Here is a 21,008-nt window from a genome sequence, read left to right as displayed (position 1 = left end):
CTCTCCTATCAGGTTCTTTTTTCACTTTCCCCCCCCAACTTTCTTCACCCAGCTAGCCTCTTTCCCTTCTCCCCAACCTTTTTATTCTGGCATCTTCCCCCTTCCCACTCAGTCCTCAATTTTGGCTTGAAACTTTGACCTTTTACTCTTTTTTATTGATACTACCTGACCTGTTGAGTTTCCCCAGCATTTTGTGTATGCTGCTGTAACTTATCCAGATCATGATCCTCATTTGACAGTTTTCCACCACCACAAACCCCAAATCAACAATCCAGATTCCTCTAATGTACAGATCCCACTCAAGATCTCCATCCCACTGCTATTCATCAATTCATCACCAATATTACTCTTTGACTACTTGATCCAACCTCACCCCTTCCTTTTCTGTCCATCATACCGCAACCAACTTAGCCTGATGCCTCTGTCAACCCAGCCCAACAAAACCCCTTAGAAGCTCCTCCCATGCAACAACCAACTACATCCCTTACTGGCCACAATTAATATCCCAGTCAAAAATTGCAGACACAGACATTAAGCTCTATTGACTAGTGTAGAATGCTTTTGACTGGAGTGTTACCAGCCAGCGACACACAGAATGTAACACAATTAAACAGGCATTATTCAATTTTTAGGCCAAAGTGTGTGCAACAAAATTAACACAAACTAAAGAGAACTCAAGAGGAATTTCAGGAAAAAGAATCAAAAGTATCAGTTAATCTGAAAACCATATTTCAGCACTATCTAATACACTGAGATGAGCTGTCATACCACAAATACATGGGTTAAAACAACTAATCAAATAATATATTTTATATTTATCATTTTGTCCCTTTGTCAACTATTCTGCTGTTTTTTAAAAAAATATACGCTTTTAGATAACCTGGCTAATTCTCAAAACAATTTCAACAGAACTGTTGCAGGTATAACTTTAAGAAGCATCCAGTTAGATTTTGCATATGACTAACTAATATTGAATTACATAAAATAAAATGACATTTCTGTATGTACCAGCAACTATTTTGCAACACAAGCCATGCAGAACAAAATGCTGATACAATATCATTTAATTAGATATGCTTAGCTAATGAGATATGTTTAATATACCCAATAAAATAAAAATGATGCATATATCCATAAAAAATGATGCATATACCCAAATATAGGACAAAATACTTCCTAACACTTTCATCTTCCATGTAAAGTTTAGCAGAACAGGATCAATGAACTCTATTTACAATGAAGTAAATTTGCACCAGTGAATGATTTATTCCAGCAGCTGAAACATAATCTCCCCATTTTTATAAATGCACTGGAGTTCCTAATTATTGGCCCACAAAGAAGGAAGGGTCCAGACTCTCTTGGGATTACTCAATACCCCTGAGATAGTTAGTCCAGCAATATTTCAGGAACACATAAAGAATATGTGGTGGTATTAGGGAGAATTATTTCCCAAAGGTCCTTTTTGTTCACAGACTGCCACCTGGGCTATGTGATTAAATAAAATCAAATTCTAAAATGCAAGAAGCAAAATCATTGCAAAATGCATCATTAGTGACAACCAGTGTATTTCACCACCAACACTTGGGCTTAACATATATTTTTCTGCTCATATGTAACAATCATTTATTGAGACGACGCAAATACTTAGCAACTGCAAACGGAGAAGAAATTTTAAAAAAGGATGACCTAGATGCAAACTGGAATGCTGGACTTTCATATGTAAACATGAACTGGAATGTTATTTTTATAACAAATTTTAAGTTTCTGGGGGGTGGGTTGAGAAGCCTTATCTGCTAAAGTTCTAGAAATACGTCCTCAACGCTCTGTGAATGTTCTACTTCCTTGCAAATGCTTTTTACAAATTCTGAGCATACACAAAATTTGTGAGACAACTGACAGGATTTGAACAAGATGAGGTTGGGTGGGGTCACTGTTAGAGTCTTGCTCACTCTGACTTGGAGGGGAAATGGTCCAACATGAAATACATACTGCGCATACTGAAGAATAAGATACAGGAAAAATATTATATGAGCTCCATTGTACCAGAAGGCTCCAGATATTGTATAAAGGTATTTTATATGCCAGTGAAATTAGCCATTTAGTAATCAGAGTGCTAAGCACGGACCCAGTTCAGAAGTAAATGCTTTTTTTTATATTCCTAGTGTGTGCCTTATCTCCCCAGATTAATAATGCATAGATAATGATGTCTATTTCTAATTTTTCCCAATCCAAATATTTGGTTCATGCACAGCCTTCTGTTACAATATCATTTTAGACAGCTATAAAGCTACCCCTAAGTACCAGCGCTACTCCAAGTGGTACTTAAACTTGAAAAATAAATGGCATGTAAGTTTTCCTTCCCACACGTTCCATAAATGTCCAATAACACTGCTTTGACCCCATAGACAGTGACAGCAGGACAATTCACAGACAAATCAAGCAATAAGGATGAGAACCAAGATGCAGGAAAACTTGGGAGTCCCATTGTGCTGAGCATGGACAGGGGTAAGATGAGTCAGATTTAGATTCCATGAAATAATTTATAATCTCAGCCACACCATGGACAACAGATGCAAAGCAAAATCCCTGCCTATATACGATCAGTTCCTGGCCTCAAACAAGCTATTTCAGTGGATGACAAGCTGAATTGAAATGCATCCCCCGAGAAATAAAAACTAAAATGTAAGAATAGACTACCCATGCCTATACACAATTTCACAATAACAACAATATTAACAGGCCCAGGAACAGGTCATCTCAATATCAGCAATGAATGACAGCTACCTCAGGAACTGAGAATGGATAAATAACCAAAATCTTTGAGGAAAACTAAGTATAAAATATACAAAATCTGTCAACTGAACTTTGTGTTGTTATTTTTAGCAAGAATGGGGAGGGGGGTGGGGAAAGAAGTACCAAGTTACTCAGTCTTGTCTGGTTGCTATGACCCAATCTTTTATTCTTGTATCCAGATATGACTGACAATTTGCAAATAACATTTAAATTTCTACCCACATGTCTGCACTACTCCTAGCAAAGAACGTTCTTCTGCTTCCTTAACCTGTGCAACATAAAGGCCAGAGTGCGTAATAATTACAATTGCATTTAATATGCTGGACAGCACAATACGAATCACATTCCATACTTGTTAATTATTGATTGCATTTGGGCTTTTACTTCTTTCACAATGATGTTCCCTCACAGCAAAATACTAGTTTCTTCCGTGATTTTTCCCTTATCATAGTGATGATTTTCAGAGATACCGCCACTTCCCTTTCTTATCTGTTAACAGCACAGTTTATTGATACCGATTTTTTAAATATACCTTTGAAAACATTTTGGACAGTGGAGAAGTTATACTTATTATAACTTAATTTAAACTTAATCTCCTGTAATATACACTTGAAATTAATGTGTGTACAATCTACCAAATGAAGAGTATATGAGCTTATTGTAGGTCACGAAACAGTCATGATCACATGTACTGGTGGAAAAGATTTTTGAATCTTAGTGGCCTACTCCTGTCCTATGTCACTGCCTGTGACCATGGACCTTTGCATTGCATCTAGTCCAACAAGACACAGTACTAAAAGATTTAGAAGAAGTATTTAGAAAAGTATTTCAGTCAGAATACTACCTTCAATGTTTCCTGTTTTGTTACTATTCAATACTCATGATTTTTGTCTTAGTATTTCAAGGCAAGCCTGCATATCAAGCAATCTTCAATATAAAACAAAACAAACCTTCAAGTGTCCAAAAAGACAGTCATCTTTGAGCTTGTAAATTAAGATTTTTTTTACCTGATCATTGTTGGAAAAGACTTTGAAAATCAAGTATATGTGCCATCCTACTAACGTGTATGACTGCAGTTAAAGGCACATTTAGCATGTACATAAATTCATAGGTCCATGTTCCAAAGCTACACAGGTAACATTTCCCAACTCTTTCTACTCTATACCGACAACTGCATTGGTGCTGCTTCCTGCATCCACACTGAGCTCATAAATTTAATCAACGTTGTTTCCAACTTACAATCTGCCCTCAAATTTATTTGGTCCATCTCTGGCACTCTCTCCCCATTTCACCTCATCCTTCCATTAAGCACCTCTTTACCTCCCCCCACCCGCACTCTCTACTATCCACAAACTCCCTTGTCCATCTGTCCCTCCCCACTGATATTCTTCCTGGCATTTATCCCAACAAGCGGGACAAATGCTAAACGTGCCACTACACCACTTCCCTCACAACTATTCAGGGCCCAACACAGTCCTTCCAGGTGAGGCAATAGTTTACCTGCAAGTCTGTTGGGGTCATCTACAGTATATGTTGTTCCTGGCACAGCCTCATCTGCATAGGTGAGACTCAACTTAGACCTGTGGACCACTTAGTCAAGCACCTTTGCTCCGCCCGCCACAAAAGGTAGGACTTCCCAGTGGCCATCAACTTCACAATTCCCGTTCTAACATATCAGTCCATGGCCTCCTCTACTGCCATGATGACGTCACACCTATGATGGAGGAGCAATACCCCATATTCTGTCTGGAGAACCTCCAACCTGATGGCATGCTAATCAATTTCTCCAACTTCCAGGAATTTCTCCTCCTCCCCGGTTGATGCACCATCAATAACTCTTGGAGATGGGAGGCGAACGATAGGTTTTTATTAGCAGCAAGAGACCACCACACAGCATCCTGGAGACTGAGGGAGGAGCAGTGCCTCCAGTCGCCTTTATACAGGGGTCTGTGGGAGGAGCCACAGGAGCAGTCAGCAGAGGGGCGTGTCCAGACAGGTATATGTAGTTTACCACACCCGTTCCTTTTTTCCATTCTTCATTCTGGCTCCACATGACCCCGTCTCTTCCCACCTGCTTATTACCTCCCTCTTGTTTCCTGACCTCTTCCCTTTACTCCATGGTCCCTGTCTTCTCCTTTTATATTCCTTCTTCTTCAGCTCTTTACCTCCTATCTTCGAAATTCATCCACCCACCTTTTGCTTCTCATGACTTCAATTATCACCCGCCAGCTTCTACTCCTTACCCTCGCCCCACCTAGCTTGTTCACCCTTCCTTTCCAGTCCTGGTGAAGGGACTTGGCCAGAAATGTTGACTATTTATTCTACTCCTGACTTGCCGAATTTCTCCAGCATTACGTGCAACTCATAGATGAATTTAGGTTCCAGTATTTTTCAAGAATTAATCACACATCATGGCACTCAGATACAAAATAAGTTTGTACAAAGAAAAGATGGAAAAATTTTGGTTAGGAACAAATACTGGAAAAAGTCTCTGGAAATGGCCAAAATCGACTGTTCAAGTCACAAGTGCAAGTAAATTCACTATGAAATAAGGAAGAAGTCACTATCAAATTTACACAATGAGCAGCAATTAATATTGAATGTTCTGGACACACTCATTCAAACAGCATTACCTGGGCAGTGCATTCTTGACTTCTGTACAATGAAATATGATAGTACAGAACTTTCAGATCAGGATCCATAATGTAATGCTGATGCTAGCTGCCAATCTCCTATCAGTCTTATATCTTAAGATGTGGATGGAGAAGATAAGTGAAATCAAGTGCAGACTTTTTAAAATTGATTTTAATGTAACAACAAAGGATAAATAGGTTATTTAGTCCCATGCCTTCTCCACCTTGTGAATAAGATAATGCCTTATCTTTTTCTGCACTAACCCCTGAATTACTTTACTATCTCAAAATCTAACAAAAGACTTAAATTACCTGCCCTCCTTGTTTAGAGGACTTCCAGGATTCACCAGATTGAGCAAAGAAGTTTCACCAAGAGATCAGTCACTCCAGCCAAGGGAATATCAACATATGAATTTTAATATTTCATTGGCATCATCTCACATTTTTCTCAATTCAAGTGCACAAACCCCTGCTGCTTAATCATCTTCCATATAAAAAACCATTCCAGGGATTTATTTACTTATTTATGAGATGCTATACAGAATAGGTCCTTCCACCCATGCTGCCCAACAAACCCCAATTTAACCTAGCCTAATCACGGGACAATTTGCAATTACCTATTAACCTACTAACTGGTACATCTTTTGGACTGTGGAAGGAAATCTGAGCACCCAGAGGAAACCCACACTGTACAGAAAGAACGTACAGATTCCTTACAGGCAGTGGTGGGAAACAATCACGTGAACCTTTATTACATATACGTCAACTCTTAAACAGGAAAACCAGATTCTTTTGCAATATTCTAGATTTATTCTCGGCAAAACAAAATATAAATACAGCTAGACATTTCTTGCAGTGAAATTCTCTTGAAGTAAAGGTTTACATACCATATCCTTTTCTAGGTGCTTTGTGTACCTGTGTATTAGCTTCCAGTTACTCATGCAAGCAGAGGTTGATCTTTCTGAACACTGTCTTTCAAGTTGCTCATCGTTTAAAAAAAAAACAGTGGCTGACTTATTTTTCCATATTACATTCCATCTTCATTAGTTTCTTTTCCTCCGCTTAGTAATATACTTGAATTCAGTGGGTCGCCATGTCTGATCTGAGGTCATAGGCAGAAGAGAACGGAGCACCGGCCGGGCAATGCTGGAGGGCAGTGCACGATTGTCGGCAAGCTGGCAAGAAGGCGGACTGACCCAGCGTGTGCCAGCTCCCCCGCTGCTGGCGGATGCCGGGTAGCTGTGCCTCACACAGATGATATTAATAAATGCAGGAATCACCTGTCTGTGCTTACAAGAGCACGCCAAAACGTAAACAGATCTAGCACAACCAGAACAATGCGCAGCAGATTGGTACGCTGGCCCAGGAAATTTGAAATTATAGTTGCGCGGAAAATTTGAAATCAGTGCCGGATTATCGAAGGGACCCAATTTCAGGTAGTCAGATTAGTGAAGGTCGACTGTACCAGATTTTAAAAGTTTCCCTACTACTGAAATCAGATTAACTGATCTACAACTCTCAATGCTTTTGCCTCTTTTCTCAAATAATTGATTACATTTCCCACCCTCCAATCTTGTGTTGCAGAAAATAAGGTACTTTGAAAGATAACAACTAGGGTACTCGTTATCTCTTCTTCAGAACCTTACGATGCAAGTCATCAGGTCTTGGGAATTCATGATGTTTCAGATCCATTAATTTTTCCCCATTCGAATTTTTACCAATGCTAATTTCTTCAAGCTCCTCATTCATGCGAGACCTGCAAATCTCCACATTTCCCTGAACAAAACACAGTGCTTGTTTAATTTCTCTGGCATTTCCTCATTCCACAATTAATTTCTCCAATCTCAATCTGATGATATCACAAGATTTGCATGTAACTAGACATGTAAAAAGTTTATTTTGTATTGATAAACTTTGCTAGTTTCTTTAATCCCTTTTTTGCAGACATTACTTTGTTTTTCATAGCTTTCGCACCTGCACGGATTTGTGCTAGATTATACTTTCATAGGTGCCATTTCTTAGTGTAATGATGTACATCAACTCATTGCTATTTTTTTCAAAGCAAAACTCCTGCTCCTTGGTGGCATTAAATGGCTTTAAGTCATAGTAATTTTTTTTAAAGCATCTGAAGGCTTTGTTTTGTTTCTATATCTTGGTAAATTTGCCTCGATTATCATGAATAAATTTTGACTCACAGAGTAAAGTCAGTTGTACCCAAATTTACACCTTATTTACAGTTTCATTCTTCCATGTGAATTAAATAACAATCATAGTACAACTGCTATTATTTGTCCAATGCAAGTCAACTAACTTATCTAAATGCACATTAAATCCTTTCAATCTTTTCTAAGTTTTGGAGTGTGCTACATGCACTCCAGATGCTTCCAACTTTTCAGGCACAGGCTGATTTGATTATGCCAATTTATATGCATCATTAAACCTGCCCTTGCTCCATGCTCATCTAATACCTCAATTTTGCATCCCGTCACTTTTTTATTTCTTAATTATGCCCATGAAATTTCCATTTGCTGCTTATTCATTGATATGTCCTCTCTTATTCAAGTAAATGATGCAATTCTATCCTTAACCAACAAGTTTATTCCTTTCACTAGATCATTCTTTTATTTCTGCGTTCTCAAAATTCTTACCTTTCCTGAAAACTACCTGGATCATGTTACCAGAGTCAAGGTATCTACATTGATGTCTGTGAAGGGGTCCTGGTTAAAGAAGGACCCCATCAAGAAAGCCACTGATGAACTACGCCATCTCCTGGAACTAGACCCATAGCCTAAGTAAACAACATCAGCTCTGCACTGCTGACCCCAGTAGAAGCAGCAACATTTGCTCAATTTTCACCTGCTTCAAGGTAATGGGTGAACATTTAAATATTCAATGGATAAACTGGTTTGAGAATAAATACCACATCACCAATATCATAGGTGGCTTGCCTTCAATATATCACCAATCACAAGAAATTATGAATCAAGATGCAGTTAAGTTGAAACAGTGCAAGGAATCTTTTGATTTTGCTGCTCTTATGCCTGCTCCCAGATGGTCATTCAAGAGGCAGTGAAACATCCCTTGCCATTCATCAACAGTAAAGGAGATAGTTGTTCAATAATTTAGTGTGCAATCATTAAATAATTCTGCACATGAGTGTGGATGTTTCCTGGGAATCAGCATATCTAAGTTTTGTAGAAGCCTCCACTTACTTCAGGATGGTTCCTTACATTAGGAATTACCAGTATAAATATCCATTCACTTCACTGAACTTGAATTTGATGTAACTGTATGAATCTTTGTACAATGTTTGACTTGACCTTATCCAACAGACTGATTAGAATAGGAACAGTCTAAATGGATATGAGAAAATGAGTAACTCGAAAGCTATTTAGAGTGAAGTTCTGCAGGGCTTATTTGAAAGCTAAAGTAATACTTTTTTTGCTCTAAATCAATGATTTTAACTGAAATTGAGAAGCAATTCTAAGAAGTTTGCAGACAAAACAAAAACTAGCCATACGAGATAAAAGCAATAAAGTATACCAGTACATTCATTAGATGGGCAGAAATGCAGCAAACCAAATTCAGTCTGAGGTTGTCTGGCTTAATTTATTTATAATGTGAATGTAAGGGAAAATGGAATGGAAAGATAGTGAGATATTTAGAGAACCTGACAGAGCATGAACTTCATGATTGCAAATCACTAAAGGTAACAGGATAGGTATATAAGGCAATCTACAGAATACTTTTTTAATAGCTAAAGCTAAGAATACAAGAGCATGCAGATTATATTCCATTGTTTTGATCAATACTTAAGCCAAAGCTAAGATAGTGAATACATTACTAGTTACAGTACAATAAGGATGTGGCAACAGAAGGATATTCCTACCTTGGCAACATCTAGTTATGAGGTGGGGAGAGGGGAGAAACGTGGGGGGAGACACGCATGGGGGAGGGAGAAGAGCTCTAAATACAAAAATAAAGAATAAAGTAATAACAATAATTATTTTTTCTTAACTCAAGCTGGTAAAACCTGAGGTGTGGGCATAGCCACATTTCTCAACTGCTCGGAACTTTCAGACTATTCCAATGGTATTTTGTATTGTGGTTTTCTGAGGATTTACAAAGATATTGCTGTTTAGTCCTAATTGTTTAATGCTATCATGTAGTGTGTTACCAGCTGTAGGTATTACTATCAGTGCAATGTATACCCTGTTCATGTTCCAAAGTTTTTCAATTTCCTCTTTTAATTCAGCATATTTCTCATTTTTTACTTACTGATTTCTCTAAGTTGTGTGTGTTTGGAAAGGCCATGTCTATTAAATAATTTATTCTTGCTTGTTTATCCTGCCATACTATATCGGAACAGTTATTATGAATTATCCTATGCTTAATAATGGATGAGTCATAATATAATTTGTGATATTCTGACTCTAAAATTGGATCAGGCTTGCATTTATAGTAAGGTATCATTTCTTTAATGAGTTTGTATTTTAAAGCAGGATTTTGATGAAGGATGTTTGCCACTTGATTGTGCCTGTGTCAGTCACCAGATTGTGTTAAAGTGCTGCAGGATCCTGTAATGTATTGGATGGTTTCTGTTTTCTTTCTGCCCTCGGCATTTTCTACATTTCTCATCTTGAATTTGTTGGTCCTTTATGAGGTATTTTTGGTATTTTTTGTGTTAAATACTTTGTTCTGTATTGTCACAAGGAACCCTCTATTTCTGGGAGGAGATCTCCAACTCTGAGCCAGGCGTTTGACGCTTCCTTCTTGACATCTAGTCTGCTCAGATTGTGGGGACAGCTTCCATGGAGGGCCGTGATTTTTCCATTGGCAAACCTTTTCTTCAGTTGTGATATTATTATTATTCCTTTTTGCTTCTTTTTTGTACTTACAAGTACTGGATGGTGGAAGTCCCTGTTAAAGAATGATGCTTTCCTAGGACAATGCTTTGTGTAGATATGCTCAATAGTGATGATGGACTGGACCACACCCAATTTTTTTTATAGGATTTTCTGTTCAAAGGCAGTGATGCAGCCAGTCAATATTCCACCACACATCTATAGAAGTTTGTTAAAGTTTTAGATTCAGCATGACATATTTGCAAACTTCTAAAGAAATAGAGGTACTGCCATGCCTTCTTCAGAATTGCACTTAGGTGCTGGGTCCATGGCAGACCCTCTAAAATTATAACACCGAAGAATAACAACCTCTACTTCTCTGATCCCCTGACAAGGACCAAGTCTTGGACCTCTGGTTTCCTCTTCCTGGAGTCAATAATAAGCTCCTTGGTCTTGCTGACATTGAGAAAGAGGTTGTGGTTGTTGTTGTTCTGGCACCACTTAGCCAGATTTTCAACCTCCCTCCAAAATGCTGATCCATCACCACCTTTGGTCCGGCCTATGACAGTGGTGTCATCGGCAAGCTTAAATATAGCACTGGAGCTGTATTTAGCCACACAGTCGTAAGTGTAAAGCAAGTAGAGCAGGGTGCTAAGCACACATCCTTGTGGTGCACCTGTGCTGAAGGAGATTGTGGAGGAGATGTTGTTACTAATCTGAAATAACTGGGGTCTGCAAGTGAGGAAATCAAGGATCCAATTGCACAAGAGATATTGAGACCAAGGCATTTGAGTTTAATGGGTAGCTTTGAGGGGTTGATTGAATCAGAATCAGAATCAGGTTTATTATAAGCAGCATGTGTCATGAAATTTAGTAACGTTACAGCAGCAGTGCAATGCAAAACATGATAATACAGAAGGGCAAAAAGTAGAAGTATACATACACACATACATACATCAAATAGTTAAAATCATAAGTAATGAAACATAGAAATAATATTCACAAAAAGGTATTAAGTGTTCATGGGTTCAATGTCCATTTAGAAGTCAGATGGCAGAAGGGAAGAAGCCATTCCTGAATCTCTGAGTGTGTGCCTTCAGCCTCCATCCCGATGATAACAATGAGAAAAAGGCAAGGGTGATGCGGTCCTTAATAATCAGCGCTGCCTTTCTGAGGCACCACTCCTTGAAGATGTCTTGGATATTATGGAGGCTAGTACCTAAGATGGAACTAATTTTATATATAAATATGTTTTCCAGTATTTTAGGTGACAAACCAAATCTCTTCAAACTCCTAATGAAATATAGCCGCTGCCTTGTCATCTTTATGCCTACATCAATGTTGGGACAAGGTTAGATCCTCAAATAGCTTGACACCCAGGAATTTAAAATTGCTCACTCTCTCCACTTCTGATCTCTCTATGAGGGTTGGTTTGTGTTCCCTTGTGTAACCCTTCCTGAAGTTCACAATCAGTTCTTTTGTCTTACTGACATTGAGTGCCAGGTTTTTGCTGAGACACCACTCAACTGGCTGGTGTATCTCATTTCTGTATGCCCTCTCATCTCCATCTGAGATTTTACCAACAATGGCTGCTTCATCAGCACACTTAGAGATGGCATTTGAGCTATCCCTAGCCACTTGGTCATGGGTATCGAGGAAGAGTAATGGGCTAAGTACACACCGCAGAGGTGCGTCAGTGTTGAACGTAAGAGACGATGAGATACTACTACCAATCCACAGAGATTGTGGTCTTCTGGTTTGGAAGTCAAGGATCCAGTTGCAGAGGGAGGCACAGAGGCCCAGGTTCTGCAGCTTATGGATCAGGACTATGGGAATGATGGTGTTAAGTGCTGAACTATAGTCAACGAACAGCTTCCTGACATCGGTGTTTGCACTGTCAAGGTGATCTCAGGCTGTGTGAAGAGCCATTGAGATTGCGTCTGCTGTTGACCAATTGTGGCAACAGGCAAAATGCAGAAGGTCCAGGTCACTGCTGAGGCAGGAGTTGATTCTAATCATAACCAACCTCTCAAAGCATTTCATAGAATGGCATTGAAGTCAATAAAGAGCATCCTGATGTATGCAGCTTTGCTGTCCAGATGTTCCAGGGTTGGGTAAAGAGCCAATGAAATGGCATCTGCTGTGGACCTGTTTCACCGGTAGGCAAATTGGAGTGGATCCAAGTCACTTCTCAGGCAGCAGTTGATATGTTACATCGCCAACCTCTCAAAACACTTCATCACCGTGGATGTAAGTGCTACTGGACAATAGTCATTGAGGCAGATTACCATGTTCTTCTTATGCACTACTATAATTGAAGACAGCTTGAAGCAGGTGGGTACATAAGACAGTCCAAGTGAGCAGTTAAAGATCTCAACGAATACACCAGCCAGATGATCAGCCTTGGCCAGGTACTCTCTATGGGCCAGATGCTTTCTGTAGGTTCACCCTCTTGAAGGATGCTTGCACATCAGCCTCAGAGACTGAAATCGCAGAGTCATCGGGGGCTGTGGGAGTTTGTGATGGTTCTGCCATGTTTTGAAGGTCAAAGCCAGTCTATTATAAGAAACCAATGTAGTAAAGGTGAGAGGGATAAATTCAAAGGAGGTGCATGGGGAAAGTTTTGTTTTATAGAGAATGGTGGGTGCCTGGAATGTGCTGCCAAGATTGGTGGTGGAGGCAAAGTCGACAGATGCATTCAAGAAGCTCTTAGATTGGTACACTAATGTGCAGAAAATGAAAGCATGTGAACACTTTGTAGGCAAAAGGATTAGTTTATTGTCGATGTTTATGTTGTAGATAGTGTAGAGGTTTGTCAAAGATTGCAGAGGGACATTGTTAGGATGCAGAAGTGGGCTGAGAAGTGGCAGATGGCGTTCAACCCGGAGAAGTGTGAGGCGGTACACTTTGGAAGGACAAACTCCAAGGCAGAGTACAAAGTAAATAGCAGAATACTTGGTAGTGTGGAAGAGCAGAGGGATCTGGGGGTACATGTCCACAGATCCCTGAAAGTTGCCTCATAGGTAGATAGGGTAGTTAAGAAAGCTTATGGGGTGTTAGCTTTCATAGGTCAAGGGATAGAGTTTAGGAGTCGCAGGGTAATGATGCAGCTCTATAAAACTCTAGTTAGGCCACACTTGGAGTACTGTGTCCAGTTCTGGTCGCCTCAGTATAGGAAGGATGTGGAAGCATTGGAAAGGGTACAGAGGAGATTTACCAGGATGCTGCCTGGTTTAGAGAGTATGGATTATAATCAGAGATTAAGGGAGCTAGGGCTTTACTCTTTGGAGAGAAGAAGGATGACAGGAGACATGATAGAGGTGTACAAGATATTAAGAGGAATAGACTGAGTGGACAGCCAATGCCTCTTCGCCAGGGCACCACTGCTCAGTACAAGAGGACATGGCTTTAAGGTAAGGGGAGGGAAGTTCAAAGGGGATATTAGAGGAAGGTTTTTCACTCAGAGAGTGGTTGGTGCATGGAATGCACTGCCTGAGTCAGTGGTGGAGGCAGATACACTAGTTTAAGAGACTACTAGACAAGTATATAGAGGAATTTAAGGTGGGGGGGTTATATGGGAGGCAGGGTTTGAGGGTCAGCACAACATTGTGGGCCGAAAGGCCTGTAATGTACTGTACTATTCTGTGTTCTATTAGACATTTGATTACTAATTTAGTTAGCCTGGCACATTATGGGCTGAAGGGTCTGTTCCTGCACATGTTCTATTCTCAAACTGTTCAAACTTGCTCCACCATTCAAGACCAGTGACTGGGCTACTCTCCTTGGGAAGAGTGCTCCATAGATTGATTCACTACCCTCATCTCAGGTCTGAAAGGATGACTGTATCTCTTGTCTGCAGATACCACAGTCAGGTGAGGCCATTAAGACAAAACATTGGTGGAAATCAGAAATTAAAACTCAGTGCCAAAAACACTCAGCAGATCTGGGAGCAGTGTGGTGAGAGAAGCAGAATCAATGTTTCAGGTCAATGACAATTCATTAGAATTCGAGGAATTCAGAGAAAATCATCATCCCTCCACCTATCCTGTCAATCTTTATTAAGCATCTTACATAGAGGTGTATGCCCTCCTAAAAGCCTTAGAAGTTGCCTTCCTCTGGAGATGGAAGAGCTTTCAAAGCAGTTAGGAAGAACCACATCTTGGGCATCGTGAAGGCAAAGACTGCCTACATACAACAATTTCAGAAACACCTGACCAGTAATGATCCCTGGTATAAGTGGCCGGCCATCAAGGGTGTTATTAACCATACAAGGAAAAACAGTGTCGGCTGTTCTAGTGAAGCGTCCCTCCCTGACTCTCCAAACAATTTATATGTATGCTTCGAAGCATGCAACACGCCAGCAACCGAGGTGAGAAGGACTCTGCAGAGAATCAACCCCCACAAGGCGGCAGCGCAGACAACATCCCAGGCCAAGTATTCAGAGACAGTGCACGCCAGCTCACTGTCATCTTTACAGACATCTTCAACACTTCACTCCAAACTACCGTCCCCACATACTTCAAATCAGTCCTGCACTGAAGAATTCTACACCTTCAGAACTAAACAACTACTGCCCAGTGGCACTGATGCCAATCATCAACAAGTACTCTCAATGGCTGGTAATGGCACATATGCAAAAATCTCCATTCCTGCCACACTGGACACCCACCAATCCGCTTACCAACAGAACCGCTCTATGATAAATGCTATAGCCATAGGATCTGTCACGCACCTGGCCCTGACACACCTAGAAAACAAGGACACTTATGTCAGGCTGTTGTTTCTGGATTTAAGTTCAGCATTCAACAGACCTTGGTGAACAAACTCTTATTCCTCAGTCTAACTACACCACTGTCCTAATCAATCAACCTCAGATAGTCAGGGGGAAGGGAGGGAAGATCACTCCTCCTTCCCCATCACCCTCCACAAGAATGCCCCCCCCACCGACGCTGTGTGCTGAGCCCATTGCTGCCCATTTCTGAGCAGGCTGAAGGGAGCTGGATCATGCACATCTTTGCTCACATGCTTTTACAGATGTGCAGTAGAGAGCATCCTAACATGCTGCTTCACTGCATGGTACGGGAATTCCACTGCAGCAGCCACTCTCTTGCCCATTCTCTTAATTTGTCTAAGTCCTTCTGCAGCCTACCTGTTTTCTCAACACTACCTGCCTCTCCACCAATCTTCATATAATCTGCAAACTTGGCAAGAAAGCCATCTATTCCATCATCTAAATCATTGACATACAGCATAAAAACCCAAAACCGACCCCCAAGGAACACCACTACTCACTGGCAGCCAACCAGAAAAGGATCCTTATACTCCTACTCGCTGCCTCCTACCATTTAGCCAATCCTCTAACCATGCCAGTAACTTTACTGTAATACCATGGGCTCTTAACTTGATAAGCAACCTCATGTGTGGCACCTTGTCAAATGCCTTCAGGAAGTCCCAAATATACAACATCCACTGCATCCCTTTTATCTATCCTACTTGTAATCTCCTCAAAGAATTTCAACAGGCTCATTAGGCAAGATTTTCCCTAAAGGAATCCATGCTGGTTTTGCCCTATCTCATCCTGTCCACCAAGTACTCCATAACCTTACCCTTAACAATTGACTAACACCATCCCAACCACTGAGGTCAGGCTAACTGGTTTATAATTTCCTTTCTGCTGCTTTCCTCTTTCTTAAAGAGTGGGGTGCCATTTAAAAATTTCCAATCCTCTGGTGCCAATCCAGAGTCAAATGATTTTTAAAAATTCATTACTAATGCCTCCACAATCTTTACACCTACCTCTTTTAGAACCTGAGGGTGTAATTCATCTGATCCAGGTGACTTACATACCCTTAGGTCTTTCAGCTTCTCCCTTGTAATAGTAACTGCACTCACTTCTCTTCCCTCACACCCTTCAACATTTGGCACACTTTATTGTCTTCCACAGTGAAGACTGGTGCAAAATGCTCATTTAGTTCATCTGCCATCTCCTTGTCCCCTATTATTATTTCTCTGGCCTCATTTTCTGGTGTTCCTATATCCACTCTCATCTCTTTTTTTTTTACATACTTGAAAAAGCTTTTACTATCCACTTTGATATTGTTTGCTAGCTTGCTTTCATATTTCATCTTTTTCCTCCTAATGATTCTTTTAGTTGCTCTCTGTAGGTTTTTAAAAGCTTCCCAATCATCTACCTTCCATTTCCGTTTGCACATTTATATCTCCATATATTCCTGGTTGGTGATTTCCCACCGTGTCTGGGTGGTTACTGTGCCAGTCCTTAAGGATTGATGTTTTCTTCTGACCTCCATGAACCCTTTCTGCAAAATTTCACTGGGTTGTAAGGTGTGGATTTTCTCTGTTGTCTATGATACAGTCTTATCCCATGCAAAGGGAGCTGTGCCAAATAGGCTGAACACCCAGTCAAATTGAAGAATTCTGATAGCCAGCAAACCAAGTAATAACTTGAATTATTTATGCTATGTAAAAAAAATATTAAAAATTGGGATATTATAGGACAATTATTCAGGACTTTGTCTCCCTACCAAAGGAAACATATTCTTGGGATAGAGTAGTCACGACTCACCAGATTGACTTCTGGAAATGGGTGAGTTGAATGTAGTTGGAATAGGGTGCTGAATTTCCCATGAAGCAGCTTGGGCCTTTGCATTCTTGAGTATGAAAGAATAGGAGGTGATCTCTTTGAAGATTCAATATTGTTTAATGTCATTTCCAGTACACAAGTGTAGCGGAGAATTAAATAATTGTTACTTCGGATCTGATGCAGCGCAAAAAAAAACACAATGAAATAAAGAACTCAATAAATATATGATAGCATCCATACATATATACATAGATCACTAGTATGTTCATAAAGTGACTCTAGCCACAGGAGTAACTGTACATAAGGTGACTCTGACAGAAATGTTAAAATATAGATGGTGTGGAAGGGTAGGTAAGTGGGTGGTTCTGCAGCTTCTACTTCCTCAAAACACCTGCCCCTGCACACACCTTCACATTGTCTGCAAACTTAGCAACAAATCCATCAATTCCATCATCCGAATCATTGACATATAACGTAAAAAGAACTGGGCCCTACACAGAACCCTGTGGAATATCACTCGTCACCAGCAGCCTGTCACAAAAGGTCACCTTTATTCCCACTCTTTGTCTTCTGCCAATCAACCACTGCTTTACCCATGGTAGAATCTTTCCTGTAATACCATAGACTTATAGCTTGTAAAGCAGCCCTGTGTGTGGCACCTTGTCAAAGGTTTTCTGAAAATCCAAGTACACAACATCTACCAATTCTCCTTTGTCTATCCTGCTTATTATTTCTTCAATGAATTCCAAAAGATTTGTCAAGCATGAAGAAACCATGCTGACTACAACCTATTTTATCATTTGCCTCAAAGTACCCTGAGACCTCATCCTTAATAATCGACTCTGACGTTTTCCCAACCAGTGGGGTCAGCTTAACTGACCTATCGTTTCCTTTCTTCTTGAAGAGTGGAGTGACATTTGCAATTTTCCAGTGTTCCAGAACCATTCCAGAATCTACCAGAATCTAGTGATTCTTGAAAAAATCGTTACTAATCCCTCCATGATCTCTTCAGCCTCTCTAGGGTGTACACCAGATGATCCAAGTGACTTCAGGCCTTTCAGTTTCCCAAGAACTTTCTCTCTAGTTATGGTAACTTCACACACTTCATGCCACCTGACACATGGAACTTCCGTCATACTATTAGTGTCTTCCACAGTGAAAACTGATGCAAAAACCTCTACTTCTATTAATCCACTTATGTATTTCAGAGTATCTTAAGCTCCTCCAAATCTGCACTCAAGAACCTTCAAATTCCCAACACACATTTAACAGTGAACTGTAGATACCAAGCTCTCTGCACTTCACTCCTTCACCATATTTTTCCCTCTGTCACCATCTTTCTAGCTTTTAGTCACATATCCTAAAATCTCCTTCTCTGGCTCAGTGTTAATTATACCTGTTTATGCATCTTTTAAATACATATTTTGTACACAAAAGTATTTCTGGAACCAAAAATTACCTCTCATCCTCTCTCTACAGCTGCCCAAAATGACTAGCTTTGGGTCATTTCATGTCATCTCAGAAATTCAACCAGGAGTGTCCATTGTCCTTACAGACCCAATATGATTGTGCTGTCAGTAACATACAGGAATATGGAAACTGGTTGACTTGTTTAAAGGGCGCTTGTCATCAGCCACTCGCAGTACAGCTATGTTTTACTACTGCAGCAGTGCACACCAACCAGCTAACATACTTACCTCTATCCATTTGGTGCCAACCCTTCCATCTTAGCACTGCGTAGATCCTCCCGCCAACACCCCAACCATCACTCCACCATCCACGATATGATAATCATCTAAGCACCAATCTTGACATTCTCAGTATGCATCACCTGCCTCTGAATTTTGCTTGATCCCCCACCCATCCTTTTCATTCTGGTCAGGCAATCACGAACTCTAACAAATTCAATAATGCCAGTTCTGATACTAAACAGCTCAAACAGATCAGTGTACAGTTTCTCCATGTTTCCATAGTGGCAATCACTGGAATAGCTAGTTATATTTTTACAGTTCCTTACTCTTACCAGGATACACATGGAAGTTAACTTCTTCAGGGACAAGTCTCGGTGACCCGATGACAGACAATCAACTGAAATAGTATCTCCATTGACACTGCCCAGCCTGCTGAGTATTTCCAGCATTTTTTGTATTTGTGTAAATTTATTTGCTCTTCATTATTTTCAAGGATAAAAAATTTCAAACCCTTTACAAGCTTGATTAAGAGGCCATTGTTCACATAAACTTAAACTGCAAGGAATATTCAAACATCAAGGATATCTTAGCAAAGGCAAATCTGTCCTGATCTAACATTCAAAAAAACACTGATCACTGTATAGAAATTGAGAATGGGAATAATAATAATTTTTTCCTGTCACCAGTCCTGAAGAATTGATGTCAATGTACTACATTTCCAAATCTAGCTATCCTAAATCAGAAGGCAAATCTGAAATCTTCTAGTTTGCATACCTTGGTGCTACAACACAAACTGCAAGCTCTCCAATCATCACAGCACCTGGCTAACATTTATTCCTCAAGTGCGACAGAATTCCAATGATATGTGGGGCATATATTCCCTTTGTTGTTACTTTAGAAACAGGCACTTTGTGTGATTGGTTATATAAAAAACACTAAATCAATCAATAGTATTATAATCGGGGGTATACAAAATGAATCTCAACTCTATATTGCCTAATTTAAAATTCTTGCAAAAAAAAAAATCAAGATTTTCCTCTTCAGCACAAGTTACATATATTTTTGTTTCTGAAAACAAGTTTTCTCAATCTCATTTTTCCAGTGTGAAAAGTCTGAAGTGGGCAGTTAAGCTTTTCTTTACCTGACAATCATTTTATTAAAAAGGATGCAGTAGGCTCAGTTCAAGTTAGGATGAACAGCAGGTAGTCAAATAAACCAAAGTGAGGATCGGCTGGTTCAAACTTCCTTATTGGCACGGAATGAACACATACCTAAGATGACATTGATTCTACTATTGATTGCACTACCTTTTTACTAAGCGACAGGAAATACCATGTGGTTTCACCAAATCACTGTACCACTATCCATGGGAACAACTGCACAGCTAGATTCTAATGTTTGTAATGTGTAGTAATGTTAATCCATCAGATTTTCCCTCTGTGGTATCAGGATTACCATAATAATTCACCACTCTTACTATAAGCACAACAATGAAATTCACTTTTCCTTCATATTTCTCTGCTATCAATACTAGGTTATGATAAAGCTGATATTTCTAAATACACCACAAACAGATATTTTTGCATGCAAACTGATTGATTCCCTTCATTTTACAGTTCAAATGATAATCATTTTTGTCAGTGAATGCAGTTTAACACACAAAGCATGCCACAAACTCTGAGCTCAGGAAATAAAGAAATAGCTTACATCAAAGGACTTTGGTTTTTTAAAAAAAAACACACACACACACAAAAGGTAGCAATGAAAAATAGCAGCTCGACATGAAACAGATCAAAGGAACAGCCAAGGAAAATGAGGAACTAGGGGGTCCTTTAATTATTGTCCGTATCCGCCAAGACATGCAGAGGTATAAAAGAATAAAAGTTTTGAAGGCCACTGTTTTTTTTGTCTTGCTGTGGCCCCAGTTTCCACAGTCAGTGCCAGCTCTCATCAAACTACTCTGCCTTTCCTGCCAATAAGACACCCGGACAGAGGGTCCGCCCACTGGCTAGGAGATTGTTGACAGCAGTGTTTGCTGAAAGGCATTCAGGGACTGCTTCTGGCAGCACCCCAGGAGTTTCTTTGGGAAGGATAGATCTAGTTACCCAAGGCTGCTTTTTATGTAAGCTTCTCTGGTTAAACCCAGAGTTCATGCACGGTACCACACCATAGGCAGCGAATCAAACTTGGCCCCTGGCTGATCCAGCAATTGAATGCTCAGGGACTGAGGCATATTTTTCTACAGACTTAAACTTACTTTTAACACCAGAGATACTGTGCTGCTTCAACCTCTGTGTGCTATAATCTTAAAGTAGCAGTGATTCCCCAAGGCTAAAATGTGTGTGCTTTTGTCAAAGGAAATTCACATCTCAGACAAAAATCCATTTTTCTCAGTAGATTTTAAAATAAATATTGGCATAACCTCTAATGGTGTCAGAATTGTTCA

General features: G+C 39.9%; 1 protein-coding gene across 7 annotated transcripts in view; it reads right to left on the bottom strand.

The window, feature by feature from the left end:
* znf423 (zinc finger protein 423) overlaps positions 1-21,008 on the bottom strand; it is a 392,953-nt gene that overhangs the window by 227,588 nt on the left and 144,357 nt on the right. The window lies entirely within an intron of this gene.

Source organism: Hypanus sabinus, chromosome 17 (assembly GCF_030144855.1).
Source record: "Hypanus sabinus isolate sHypSab1 chromosome 17, sHypSab1.hap1, whole genome shotgun sequence".
NCBI lineage: Eukaryota > Metazoa > Chordata > Chondrichthyes > Myliobatiformes > Dasyatidae > Hypanus > Hypanus sabinus.
The sequence above is the reverse complement of the archived record's forward strand: the minus strand, read 5'-3'. Positions and strand labels throughout refer to the sequence as shown.